Source organism: Paroedura picta, chromosome 1 (assembly GCF_049243985.1).
Source record: "Paroedura picta isolate Pp20150507F chromosome 1, Ppicta_v3.0, whole genome shotgun sequence".
In the NCBI taxonomy this organism is placed as follows: domain Eukaryota; kingdom Metazoa; phylum Chordata; class Lepidosauria; order Squamata; family Gekkonidae; genus Paroedura; species Paroedura picta.
In genome coordinates this window covers 36,483,454-36,495,774 of record NC_135369.1, presented here as the reverse complement: position 1 = coordinate 36,495,774, position 12,321 = coordinate 36,483,454, and the positions used below count along the sequence as shown (strand labels likewise).

Below are 12,321 nucleotides of genomic sequence, written 5' to 3'. Positions count from 1 at the left end.
TAACTAATTATAATGTATGTAGCAAAAATGAGAAAGATGATCTCTCCAAAATGCTTTCAGGACAAAGAACACTGGATGGATCAAATAGTTCTAATCATAACTTGATTAAAGTTGTTATAAGTTGAAATGTAATTTACAGACTACAGCAGATTGTAAAATCTGCTTTTAGTAGGTTGAAACTAAATTGACACAAATGACTTTATAACATTGGGTGCCTTATACCCCATTAGATCATGAGGTCCAAGAATTGTCTACCTGGATGGGCAGCAGCTCACCTGGGTGCCAGGCAGCAGTTTTCCCTGGGATTGGCATTTGAGATCCTTTTGCTGAAAATTTAGCCTTGGATTTTTTATTATGCAAAAAAAGCATGAGCTATAGCCCCTCCCTGTGTTTAATATAGGTAACAGCAGCAGATCTATTTTTACATGCAAAAAATGAAACAAGGAGAGATCTAAAATACTGAGTTAAAGATTGATGATGATTTGCTATAACACTATAGTAATATGTCAATGACTGATTTTGTTTAAAAGGCACCCTCCCCATTAGTGCTGGTATATCGAGGCTGGCAGCTGCAGAAGATCAAGGCAAAGGAAAGAATGCTGATGTGGACTAGAATTATACAAAATGTCCACCTTCTCCCCCCACAGAGTATGCAAAGTTGCTTTGACTCTCTTTTCTAAAAGAGATCACAGCAAAGCAGGGAATGGCATTCCAAGAAAACATTCCAGTTCTGAAAGCTGAGTTTCTGAACAGCAGAATTCTCTAGTCTGGCTGCTTGAGGAGTAAGTTCAGGCTTAGACTTGTTACTTAGAAAAGAAATAGAAGTTCTTTATTGTAAGAAAACTCCGTATTAAATAGGAAAGACAGAGTAAAGGCTTCTATTTATGTAATCCAGGATGGAAAGAGATTATGGAAAGCACGCCCAGCCCTCAGGAAGAGAGACACGAGAGAAAAGGAAGGAACCCCTGACAGTAGCATGCTGGGTAACAAAGGGACAGCAGCAGGAGTGGACAAAAAATGGTGAGAGAGCTCCCTATCTACTCTGTACTAACTCTCGACTGCCCTTCCTTGGGACTCCATAGTCTGGGCTAGAATTGTGACGTTGCACACAGTTCATTGCTTCCAAGAAGATCAGATATGAAACTGGACCAAAACCTTCTAATGGAAGTAGGGCTATCAGGTCCCTTGTAGCTGCTGGCATGGGATGGAGCGTGCACCACTCACTCACTCACTCACTCACTCACTCACTCACTCACTCACTCACTCACTCACTCACTGCCGCTCCCAGAACCCAGCTGGCTTGTGATTTACAATAAGACCAGATAAAATGACAGTAAACAACATCCTCTTCTGTGTGGGAGGGCATAAGCAGACTGGCTTAGATATGCAGGGCCCAGACCATGGATGGACTTAAAAGTAAGTACAAGAACCTTGAACTTGACCCGGTAAACAATTGGCACCCAGTGCAGCTGCCTCAGCACTGGCACCCTAGCAGCTGCATTTTGTACCAATTGTAATTTACGGATCGAGGATAAGGGAAGGCCCATGTAGAGCGAGTTACAGAAATCTAGCCTGGAAGTGACCATTGCATGGATCACTGTGGCCAAGCACTCTGGCGACAGGTAGGGTACTAATGGCCTGGCTTGGCATGGATGGAAAAATGCCACCACCACAGATCTAATGATCTGTGCCTCCATAGACAGGGAGGGATCAAAGATCACCCCCAGATTCCTGGTGATAGTACAGCAGCAAGCTGCACCCCATCCAGAAAGGGAGACGTGCTTCCTGGTCCTGCCACCATCTGCCCAACCACAGGACCTCAGTCTTGGAGGGGCTGAGTTTCAGGTGACTCTGCCTGAGCCTTCCAGACACTGCTTCTAAGCATCTGGCAAATATTTCAGGGGGGGGGGGGAAGTCCATCTGTCCATACATCAGGAGATAGAGCTGAGTGTCATCCGCATATTGGTGACAACCCAGCCTGTAACTCCAAACCAGCTGTGTCAGAGGGCACATGTAGATGTTGAAGAGCATGGGGGAGAGTATCATCCCCTGTGGCACTCCAAAGGGAACATGAAGGGGCGCGCCAACTCATCCCCCACTGCCACTCACTCTGTCTGGTTCTGGAGAAAGTAGATCAGACCCTGTCCCCTGAATCCCTGTACCGGCGAGGCGGTGGGCTAACAACTTGTGGTCAACCACATCAAACGTGGCTGGCAGATCTAAAAGCACGAGGATAGCCGGCCTGCCCCAATCCAGCTGGAGCCAGAGATCACACATCAAGGCGACTAGCGTGGTCTCTGCCCCATGACCAGGATGGAAGCCCAACTGGTATGGGCCAAGCAAGCACCAACCTGGAAATATTGCAAGCACATCAGGAATGCTGGGGTGGGGGTGGGTGGGTGATGCTCTGCCTTTTAGGAAAAAATTGTTTGATTTAATTAGCTTCTGCCAAAGAGTGTTGCCCGCAACTAGAGCATCTCCCCAACATCACATACGTGTCTACGTCACTTTTGATCATAAAGGCACATCACATTAATTTCTGACGTTCTTTCCTGGGGGGGGGGTGAAATTGGGGAGAGGTGCAGCCTGAAAGAGGGAGACCCTTGTCCTGACGGGGGGGGGGGGGGGGTCTGGCAATCCTAAATGGAAGCTGCCAGAAGTTTAGGTCCAAATAGATGTTCACTGTTTTAAAGAGCTGGGTTCAAGTTCTCTGGATCTGAGTTGCTTGTAGTCACAGAGTAGCCACTAAATCCTCATATAGTATTCACTGTATGGTGGAATGTGTTTAATACGGAATTGCTCAAAGATCCAAGGCAAAATATTAACTGGATGCCATTAACCACCAAGGCCTTACCTTACCTCTGCTTGTACTTGTACCTGGCTCCTTCTGTATTCCTGAACTAAAGCCCAGCTGAAAGCAGGATTGCATAGGTGGTGTGAAGCAGCCACAGGCGCACACCCAAAATTGTACAAGACATTGCCATAGATAAGAACCTGGCCAAAAGCAACGGAGTAATATAAGTCTGTGCTAAGGCACTGCAGATGGAAGATAATCCACATGGCAGTTCTCCTTCCCTTCCACACAATGCCCCCTAATTAAAAGGACATTGCAGGGACTCCTTTCCCTGAGCAGACTAAAGGCCTTGGTGGATCTGGGATCAGATTCAGGGCTGGACAGCTGCTGGGCCTCAGGAGGGCTTGTCAGGACCCCGGACTTGCTGCCATGCAGCAGCAAGCTGTAGACATCACCTATGATATTTACATTCTTGATAGGCAACTAAAAACAGCCCTGGCATCTCAACTGGAAACAGCATCCATCTAGAAACAGGAATAAGCAGGTGCTTGTTTGTATGTACCATGTTTTTTAGCATTGAGGGTTGCAAAATGTTTAATAAGTGGGACCATTTTTAATATGCAGAGGGAGAAATGTGATAGATTCAGGTAGGCAGCTGTGTTGGTCTGAAGCAGCAGGACAAAGTTTGAGTTCAACGGCACCTTTAAGTCCAACAACGTTTTATTCAAGATATAAGCTTTCATGTGCATGCATAACTTGTTAGATACAGTGCACATGAAAGCTTATACCTTGAATAAAACTTCATTGGCCTTAAAGGTGCCAGTGGTCTAAAAAAATATAATGTTATACAATCTATGAATAAACGGAGAGCTCCTCCTACTGTCCATTTTGGAGAATAAACTTAAACTTTTGGGACATCTGACAAAGGAGATATGTTCAATATGTGTTTGGGTTTTTAAAAACTTTATACCTTACCTTTCTGCTAAAAACAGCACTGAATGCAACTTATACTAAAATTAAAGTTAAAACAGGATAAACCCACTATTATTTCTCTATGTGGTGGCTATCACTGCAAACAATTTCTTCTCTCTGTCTGTCTCTCTGTCTCTCTGTCTCTCTGTCTGTCTGTCACTCACTCACTCACTCACTCACTCACTCACTCACTCACTCACTCACTCACTCACTCACTCACTCACTCATTCCTTCCTTGTGTGAAAGAAAAACAAGCTCTGTACCCATGCCAAGCTCCCTTTTCTGTCCTGCTACTCTGTCCTTCCTTCTCTGTCCTCCTCTGTCCTGTACAGAGGACTGGTATGAGCTAATGCAACACTAAGGCCCATTCCGCACAAGTTAAATGTAGCAGGATTGTGGCAAATTGTAAACGCTACTAATTTGCAGTTATGCACGACGTCGCACACAATCTGCCACACTCCTGAAACAGACCTGCGAAAAGCGCTTCGTTGTAGCGCTTCCAGGGAAATCCCAAAAACTGGATTCACCCTCTGGAAAGCGCTGCACTCTTGCAAACAATCTGCAATACTAGCGACAAAGTTCTGTGCGTTAACATTGTTGCAGTTTCAGCAAAGTCCCTCCCCTTGGCTCTCTCCTTTGAACTTCCGGCAAAGCGATCGCCATTTTTTTTTTTGCGGAGTGAGCGGAGAGCAACGATCCGGCAAGCCTTCATTCACCCAGCGAGGCTTCTCCGGCTGCAGTCCCTCCACAGAGCTGCTTTAAAACTCCCCTCAAGTCACCAAGCACAACACAGCCCCGTTTGCTAGTTCCCTTTATTTTCAGCAGAAAATCGCGCCCGTGCACGGGGGGGGGGATTTTTTTTTAACTCGGGGGAGCGTGGCAACTATGAAATGGCAGCTCACACGCCAGCTGCCAGCTAGATGGGTCTCTACATTAGGAGGAAGCAAGGAATCAAGGCATATTCGTTGCAATGTGTGTTTTTCTTTTTTTTTTTAAACCTGTTCTTAAAGGGAAAGGGGCTTTTCCGGAGCATGGTAACAACCACCCATTGGCTGCTCGTTTGATTGACGGCCAGGGGCGGGACAAAGCACGGAAAAAATAGCTTCCTTTCTAGCGATTTTTGGCGAGACCGGAAACCTGTGGGAAATGATTGAAACGCAACTGGATTCCACGACAAAGGCAGGTATGCGTTACGCTGAATTCCACTATTTTAAATTCCGTTATTTCTTTCTGTAAGCAATTTGCCACATTGATCCTTGTGTGGAATGGGCCTAAGATTCCTATGCATTGAGGATCTTTCCAAATTTGCTTTTTGGGGTTCAGGAAGATATTGGTGATGGTCGTGGTGGAAAGTTCCATCAAGTCACAGCTGACTTATGATGACTTCTGGTTGGGTTTTCAAGGCAAGAGACCTTCAGAGTCTGCCATTGTCTGCCTCTGCATCACAACCCTAGTTTTTATTGGAGGTCTCTCATCCAAATACTAGCCAGTGAACTTGTGGTTCACTGCTGGTGGTCAGAGAAAAAAAAAGCTCCTCCAGATGATCTGACTTCATAAAAGACCATTTTTATGCATTTATAACCCTCTTATGCCAGGTGGAAACCTGTTTTTTTGAAAGAGGACCACAATGAGATTTCCCCTTTATACATGCCACCAAACCATTTCAATTTGCTTGCGGAACCACCACCATGAAGAGAGGGTTCCATGTGTGAACTGTAGTAGCCAACCAAGCAGATGTAAGTCTACAGATGCCCCTTCATTTTAGCAATAAACCTAATTAATTTGTAGGGATAAAAGGTATTTAGTCTTCTTTAACTGGACAAAAATGCTTCTAACTACATTTTTGGTGTGGCACAGTGGCTAGAGAGTATCGGATTAGGCTCTGGGAAACCCAGGTTCAAATCTCAACTCTGCTATGGAAGCTCACTGAGCAATCTTGGGCCAGTCACCATCTCAGACTAAACAAACCTGTTGTGAGGGGGGAAAGTGAGGAGGGGAGAATGTTGAAAGCTCCTTTGATTCTCCCCTAGGAGGAAAAGTGGGGTTCAAATAGCTAAGACAAAAACAAACCTGGTAGATCAAACACATACAACTTAAAATGGAGGGGCTTAAATTGTTTTAGCTTCTTTTGGAATCCCTGAGATATAGTGACGGAACCTTCTAAATTCACCTCAGATTTCTCTTTTGTTGAAATTCAGGAGCAACAGATATATGTTCCAAAAAAGCCTAGGAAATCTTGCCTCCCTTTTAAAAATGTTGTGCCTTTAAAATTCCTAAAGGGATGGATTCACGGCACGGCTATGAGGGTCCCACAATCCAAGAAATTAACTCTCTCAGGGTGGGAATTGGCTGCTGAGAGAAGGGGAAACAAGGAAAGACCTACCATCTTCTTCCAGTGAACAAGCCGCTTAAACTAGAGCAGGGGTAGTCAACCTGTGGTCCTCCAGATGTTAATGAACTACAATTCCCATGAGGCCCTGCCAGCAAATGCCATAAGGAAGGCTGAGCGTCAAAGAATTGAGGCTTTTGAACTCTGGTGCTGGAGAAGACTCTTGTGAGTCCCTTGGACTGCAAGGCGAACAAACCGGTCAGTCCTAGAGGAGATCAGCCCTGCCTGCTCCTTAGAAGGCCAGATCCTGAAGATGAAGCTCAAATACTTTGGCCACCTGATGAGAAGGAAGGACTCCCTGGAGAAGAGCCTAATGCTGGGAGCGATTGAGGGCAAAAGAAGAAGGGGCGACAGAGAACGAGGTGGCTGGATGGAGTCACTGAAGCAGCAGGTGCAAACTTAAATGAACTCCAGGGAATGGTAGAGGACAGGAAGGCCTGGAGGATCATCGTCCATGGAGTCGCAATGGGTCGGACACGACTTCGCACCTAACAACAACATAAGCTACTACTGCTGAGCATGACTGAAGGACCTTGAATGGATCCTTTGTGGGGGATAGGCTTTAATGATCCCCCTCCCTTTCACAACAATTAGGACTGCTCGTTACATTTTACATTAAAAACACACAAATGAACATAATTGTGCAGTTATAATATTATGAAGAATAATGAGTACAGTTTGCAGCAAGGAGAAATTCAGTAATTAAAACCCTCCCTTCCCTGACCTTCTTCTCCCCCTCATTCTGGAGGATATGTACTTAATCAGTTTCTCTAGGTAGGTCAGAAGATAATAGTTACTTTCTGCTCTCTTGTGATGGTCTCACCTACCTGAAGGAACTGATTAGGAAGACATCCTTCAGGGCAAAGGGGAAATGGAGGTTAGGGAGGGAAGAGTTTTAATTACTGCATTTCTTTTGGCTGCAGAATATGCTCATTTTTAAAGAAAAAGGCCTTGATAGTAATATTATAATTGCATGATTATAATCCTTTTATTTTTCCTTCAAAAGGATAAACTAACACCTTCCCCTTCCCTGCACATCACTGCAAGCAACCTAAGCAGTTAGGAAGTTATTGTAAAGGAAAAATTGTGGGGAGAAGCAGGAATTTGCCAAATAGGGTTTATTTTCAGGCAAGCATAATAGTAAGCCATGAAATAGTTCCAGTAGCAATTATCAAGTCCAAAGCCAGAGTAGGTTACAAATTTGTAAATTTTGTCCCATCCCATGTATACAAATTCATGAATATTGGACAAGTTAGTTATATTTTATAATACTTGCCAGATCCTGTGAAAGTGAACCTGTTTCTTTCAAACAATGCTTAGGCCCTTTCCCAAGACAATTCTGATTACACAGTAACCCTAAATGCTGATTCTGGGAGAGGGAATTTCTGGGGGGAAACATCTAACACAGCCTTTCTAAACTTTTTTGCTGTTGAGAAACCTCTGTAATATTCTTCAGGTTTCGAGAAACCCCAGAAGTGGCGCAATTGTGCAGAATATGGTCATGGGGGGGGGCAGGTTGACATATCCATATATGGTCATATCACTCAATAAATGTTTAACAGATTTATAAAATATATATTAAAAAACAATTAACTCCCACCCATTCAGGAAACCCGTCCTGGGCTGTCAAGAAACCCCAGGGTTTCATGAAATCCTGGCTGAGAAAGCCTGACCTAACCAGCTGAATAATGTCCCAGCAGTGCTTTTCTCTCATTCTTATAAGGATGCCAGTGCCAGGTGGAACCTGAGTATCCCCTTGACTCATAGCTCATCTTCAGACAAAAGAGATCAGTTCCCCCAGAGAAAACAGAGGGTGGACCCCACAACATTATACACCATTGAAGTGCCTTCCCACTCCAAATCCCCCCACGCCCAGTTCCGCCCCCAAAATCTTCAGGTATTTCCCATGGCAAAGCTGGCAACCCCACTCTTATGGTATCTGTAAAGTTTGGCTGGGGCCAGGAGCTCTCAGAGCACATGGAAGGGGAATTTGTTTGGGCTTTTTTGTTGAATTATTTGTAGTCTACGTTTTTGCTGTTGTATGAACAGCTTTAAGTCCTTTTTGGGAGGAAAGAGGGATAAAAATCACTACAAGTTTTTTAGAGATAGCCATTCCAGATGTGTGATTAGAGTTACTTCCAGAGCAGAATTAATCATAACACCAGCAGACATCAGCTTCTTAAACAGAGGTCTATCAGTTAGCATGTGAAGAGGTGACAACCATTTGCGGCACAGGATGGATGGGCAGGGAGTGATTAGAATCATAGAATCATAGAGTTGGAAGGGGCCATACAGGCCATCTAGTCCAACCCCCTGCTCAACACAGGATTAGCCCTAGCATGCTAAAGCATCCAAGAAAAGTGTGCATCCAACCTTTGCTTGAAGACTGCCAGTGAGGGGGAGCTCACCACCTCCTTAGGCAGCCTATTCCACTGCTGAACTGACTGTGAAAATCCCCCCCCCCCGATATCTAGCCTATATCATTGTACTTGTAGTTTAAACCCATTACTGTGCGTCCTTTCCCTTGCAGCCAACGGGAACAGCATCCTGCCCTCCTCTGACAACCTTTCAAATACCCCTCACCAATTCTACTTTGCAAATCTGGCCTCCTCCCCGGCAAATCATCCCGCAGCTAGAGCTTTTCTGGTTTTGGAGCCTGAATAGAGGAACATCAGTTTTTTCTTTCTTTTTGTTTTAACATAGCTAGGTGGTCTTTTTCAAAAGGACAGTTGTGGATGGGGGAAACCTTGAGCAGCCCCTCCTATCCATTTATTACACAAGCAAATTAGTGCTATAAGACTAGAAAGGAACAACCTTTCTTTGATAATTTGCCCTCAAGCTTAGTGTCTTTCTCTTTCATCTGAACATCTAATAGTTTTCAACGGTATTGTTGAAGGCTTTTACAGTTGGAGTCAACTAGTTGTGGGTTTCCCAGGTTGAGTGGCCGGACCACACAGCCTGGAAAACCCACAACAACCAGTTTTTCAAATGTCTTCTTTTAAAGTGCTTATTGGGATCAAGTCCTGAAGGGGGCACGAGAGCTGGCACAGTGCCCTTGCAGTCACCAAAGCAAGAACAGACTGCAGTCACAAAAGGGCAGGTGCAACAGACAGTGAGACTGGAGATTTTGCTTCTTGGATTGAAAAACACCTGCCAATAAGTTGTGCTTTCACTAAGATGTAGACGGGGCTGGGTACATTAGGAGGAGGGGGTAGGGAGGGGAGTCAAGGAAGAAGGAAAGAGATGTTAGTATCTACTTAGTGGGAAAAAAGGCCTCCCAGTTTTGGAGATCATTCTCAAGCTTGTGCTGGTCTCACAACACAAATGCAGGAGACAGCAGGATCTGGCAGAAAAGAGCCCGTGGGTGGGAGGGGTTCCTGAACCATTCCTCTGTCTACTGAACATTTGTCTCATCCCCTTAATACTGTTTCCTGAGCTGGATGTGGGAAAAGTCAGCCTAGCCCTAGATGATACTGGCATCATCTGAGCAGATATATTTGAAACATGCCTCCTAATTTTCTTTACAAATGAATCCCGGAGTTCTAACAAAATGCTTTCAGTTAGTGATATTCCCACTGAAGCCTACCCATGCTTTTGGATAATTTCAGATAATAGCCTTGTTGGTTTGCCATAGAAGATCTAGATTTGAATCCAGTAGCACCTTAGAGACCAACAGAATTTTTGTTAGGTGTCTGACAAAGAGAGTTTTGACTCTTGAGAGCTGATACCCGGATAGTTTTGTGGGTCTCTAAGGTGTTACTGGACTTGAATTGAACTATAAAATCAGACTGAGGAAGGGTGCTTGCACTCAAAAGCTCACACCTTGAATAAATCTTTGTTGGTCTTAAGGGTGCTACTGGATTCTAATTTTATTGTGCTACTTCAGACCTACATGGCTACTCATTTTAATTGAACTGGTATTCAGATAAAAGACAGATCCAGCAAAGCCTTTACAGTGGTGACACCTACCACATCCCCTGGAACATACACCTGGGGGAATTAAGAATGATTGCCTCACAGTATTCTTGCAGGTGAAGTTTTTCCTTACCCCTGCATGCATGATTCATTTTTGTTCATGTGGATTCTCTCTAGACTATTTGTTGTAATTATTTTTAGCTTTGATTTTAGTGTCGTTTTATCCTGTTTCATATATGCCAGTGTGAACATTTTTGGTTGGGAAAGTCACTCAATAAACATAAACAATAGACATAAGCAAACAAACACTTGGACATGAAATATGGGGTTACTTATGAATGATTTGGTGTTAGATTAATATTGTGGCTGTCCTTGTATTGATCTTCTATATGATTTTAATTTGAGATTGACAAAAACCATGATTTGTAGGGAACATTTTATCTCCTCTGATGCAATCTGCATTCACTTCTCTGGGCTCATTCAGGAGGAACTCCTGGTGGATCATGCCCACTAAATGAAAGAAATGTATGTAGGTGCATCAGACTGTAATCCTAAAAATGCTTCCCTTGGCTTTGCATTAGATTACAATCCTAGTTCTTCATAAAAATGCCCTCTGGAATTTTTCTATTATACTGCAATTCTAATCCTTATCCATAGTTCCTTATATATAAAAGGGAAACTGGCCCTGGGGTGGAGCCAGTCCGGCTGTCTGAGATAGAATAGGGCCAATTGTAGACGCGGCAAAAGGTCTTCCCGGGCCCGGGGGCAGCTCTCTGGTGCCGCTGCCGGTGGGGGGAGGGTTCTCCACTGCCCCTGGGCCCGAGAAGGGCTCCTGCCACAACGAGAGGCCTCCACGGACCCAGGGGTGGTTCTCCGCCAGTGCGCCCGGTGGGGAGGGGCCTCTCCACTGCCCCTGGGCTAACCGAGACCTCTTGCCGCTGCAAGAAGCCTCCATGGACCCAGGGGCAGCTCTCCGCCAGTGTGCCTGGTGGAGAGGGCCCTCTCCACTGCCCTTGGGCCTGCTAAGGCCTCTTGCGGTGGCGAGAAGCCTCTGTGGACCCAGTGGCACCTCTCTGCTGGTGCACCCGGTGGGGAGCAGCCACTCCACTGCCCCTGGGTCCGCCGTGGCTTCTCACCATGACGAGAAGCCTCTGCAGACCCAGGGGCAGTTCTCTGCTGGTGCACCTGGTGGGGAGGGGCCTCTCTGCTGCCCCTGGGCTCGCCGAGGCCTCTTGCCAAGGTGAGAATCCTCCGCAGACCCAGGGGCAGCTTTCCGCTGGTGTGCCCAGCGGGGAGGGGCCTCTCCACTGCCCCTGGGCTCGCCGAGTCCAGGAAGTCCACTAGCCATGCAGGGGCTCTCTGCAGCATCATTGAGAGGTTTTGGGGAAAAACAGTATAGAGCTAGGTAACAGCATACCGCTGGCAACCTGCAATGGTTGAACCATGGCAAAAGTGGAACCTGCATACAGAATGAAGCCTGCAGCCCCCAAACGAGCCTCTGCATCCAAAGATTCAGTGCAAAAAAGGCAAGTGTAAGGTACATCCTTTGTTATGCATATGGCCTGTTACAACCTGAGTAAGATCCTAACAGCCAAAGAAACTACAAAATTCAGAGCAGGCTCTTGTCTTCCATGTGGAGTAATCATAGTAATTTTTTTTAAAGCTACTGTGCACAAACCATTTTGTACTTGCCTATAAAGAAATTCTCTGGGTTGTAGCAATGCGTTTTCTGGACCATGACAAAATATGATGCGGTCAATCAAATCATTCTATAAATCCCTGGCCAAATTCTAAAATAAATCACAACACTCAATTCTGGGTTTGCATTTATGTGCAAGTTTGTATCCTCTTCCATTTGTTTTAGTATATCCAAAGCAACACAAAGGTCTACTGTTTTATTGCAATTGTACCCCATCAAGTAAACATGCCACTTGAAATATGCTATGGGGGAAAAACGTGCAAGACATTTTCTAACACTTTGCATATTGGAGATATTACAGTATGAGAAATAATATACAATATATTCTGTATCACACTGATGTACATATGCTGAATCATATGGCATAGAGCATATATACCATAATATAGCATATATATCATACAGTATATATCCCCCATATACTATACAGTATATCGCTTAGTATATGCAGTCTCATGAACAGTATAGAATTGACATGAGTATGTGCAGCATGGAAGCACTTTTCCCATGAACTAAAAATCCTCTCTTTCTTTTTTGCTCCATTCTGTATGC

The 12,321-nt window shown here is 44.9% G+C and overlaps 1 protein-coding gene across 15 annotated transcripts in view; it reads right to left on the bottom strand.

Moving 5' to 3' along the window:
- The window catches only part of LOC143835620 (uncharacterized), an 81,114-nt gene that overhangs the window by 35,492 nt on the left and 33,301 nt on the right, over positions 1-12,321 (bottom strand). The gene's annotated exons all lie outside the window — the stretch shown is intronic.